The sequence below is a fragment of the Anomaloglossus baeobatrachus genome, chromosome 6 (assembly GCF_048569485.1).
Source record: "Anomaloglossus baeobatrachus isolate aAnoBae1 chromosome 6, aAnoBae1.hap1, whole genome shotgun sequence".
Lineage (NCBI taxonomy): Eukaryota > Metazoa > Chordata > Amphibia > Anura > Aromobatidae > Anomaloglossus > Anomaloglossus baeobatrachus.
The window spans coordinates 551,624,025-551,626,246 of record NC_134358.1 but is presented as its reverse complement, the minus strand read 5'-3'; the positions used below and the strand labels follow the sequence as shown (position 1 = coordinate 551,626,246).

General features: G+C 48.8%; 1 pseudogene; it reads right to left on the bottom strand.

Moving 5' to 3' along the window:
- Positions 1-738: 738 nt before the first annotated feature.
- LOC142243981 (RNA-binding protein FXR1-like) lies at positions 739-1,846 on the bottom strand (annotated as a pseudogene).
- Between the last annotated feature and the right edge of the window lie 376 nt (positions 1,847-2,222).

Genomic DNA, 2,222 nt, shown 5'->3' with positions numbered 1-2,222 from the left:
GAGGTATGTGAATAGGCAAACATGTCCTAATGAGTCTCATAGTAGTACAGGTCCCGGACTCCCCATCTTACATACCCCCAGTTACCTAATGCCGTGGGGCTTGGCACCTTTCACAACCAGACCAGAAAGTCTTCTCTGTCAACTTTGAGATTCAGCCCTGAAGACATAAGGGTGCTTTACACGCTGTGACATCGCTAACGATATATTGTCGGGGTCACGGTGTTTGTGACGCACATCCGGCGTCGTTAGCGACATCACAGCGTGTGACAGGTAGAAGCGACGATCAACGATCGCAAAAACATCAAAAATCGTTGATCGTTGACACGTCGCTCCTTTTCATAATATCGTTGGTGGTGCATGCCGCTGGTTGTTCGTCGTTCCTGCGGCAGCACACATCGCTACTTGTGACACCGCAGGAACGATGAACATCCCCTTACCTGCGTCCACCGGCAATGAGGAAGGAAGGAGGTGGGCAGGATGTTCCGCCCACTCATCTTCGACCCGCCGCTTCTTTTGGACGGCTGCCGTGTGACATCGCTGTGACGCCACACAAACCGCCACCTTAGAAAGGAGGCGGTTTGCCGGCCACAGCGGCATCACAGGGAAGGTAAGTACGTGTGACGGGTGTAAGCGATGTTGTGCGCCACGGGCAGCGATTTGCCCGTGACGCACAACCGACGGGGGCGAGTACGCTCGCTAGCGATATCGATAGTGATATCGCAGCGTGTAAAGTGCCCTTTAGTCTGTCTCTGCCACCAAACATTTTTTAGCAACTGATGCCATCTCCGACTCAGTCATTCCATTTAATAGGTAAGTCCCTTTGTCAGACCTCCCTCTCCGTAACAATGGTTAGTTCAGTAGTGAGATTCACTTACAGTCGAATCTACTGTCTGGTCTGACCCTGGGTTATCAAGTAAGGTATAGGGGCTACTATCCTTCAGCATCGAGCTTACAGAAGATCTGACACTTTTAGATCCTCATTTTGCAGACCTAGTATGACCTCTTCTTCCAGGGAGTCTTCAGCTGTCTCTGTGTTGGCGAATTTCACTATCACCACGTCCAGCTAAAGACCAGTCACTCACTTCAGCCTTACTTTCGGATTCTGTTTCAGAGGACTTGGACAGTTCAGCATTGTCCGATGTCCAATGTGTAATGGGGTCCTCTATGACCTCGGCTCCATCCACTGTATGGCCTGCTTCCCCGGACAAACGAAGCAATATATTTATCAGGTAGAACACACTGCTCTTTCTTTGGGTCCTGACCCGAAGAAGGTTGCCAACTCATACCAAGTTGACAAAGTTGTTCCTCAACCTTCAGTCCTTCCAGTCTCAAATGCTCTACTTTTAAGTATGCAATCTGATATTCTAGAAGGACCATACATCTCCAGTACTTGCTCTCGTTCCTTCAATGACACATGGAACCATACCATCTCCACGGGGTATTTTGGCTTCATTAGCACTCTCAACTTTCACTCCAGCTTTATCCATAAACTCCTGGATGACTTTTCCATTCTTCTCAATAAATTTCCTGACAAGCTTTCTGGGCACCTGGATGAAATCTTCCACAAATTCCAATAAACGTCAAGCTCTCTTCACCGGCTCTGCACTTTCTCCATAAATTGGGAATGTTCCCGTATCTTCTCAGAATTTGATTTCTGGAATTCCCTGGCTTGCTGAATGTTATTTCCGAGTGTGCGCACTGCAAACCATATTAAATCAACGTCTTCCTGACATGTAGCGGTCAGCTCATTCGTATTCTCTAAGTATCTGGAAGCTTCTTCATTCCTTGAGATGAGCATCAGCACTGGATGGATCACCAGTCTGCTCACCGTGTCCTTCGTGGACATTCCCTCCACCAGTGCTCCCCACCTACAGATCCTCTGCTTTAGGCTCAGAAATCGTAGAGGACACCAACACTGCCTCCTTGGTCATCTCCTTTCCGGTGATTTCATTCTGCCGATTTCTGCAGTTACTATGTGTTTTTCCCAGCTGCTCTTTCTCTTGCAGCACATCGTTGTCGACCTCTAAACCAGCGATTGTGACTGGCAACGTGACTACATCAGCCAGGTACTCGACCTTCCTAGCACACTTAGAGGGTCCAGCTTGTTCTCCCTGTCTGCGCCTATTACGCCTCCGGCATCGGGAGGAGGATGTGTCCTTTTTGCTTGGCTGCTCTTTACTGCAGATTCTTTCCTCTTCATTAGCGTCACCCTCTAAAGTGGA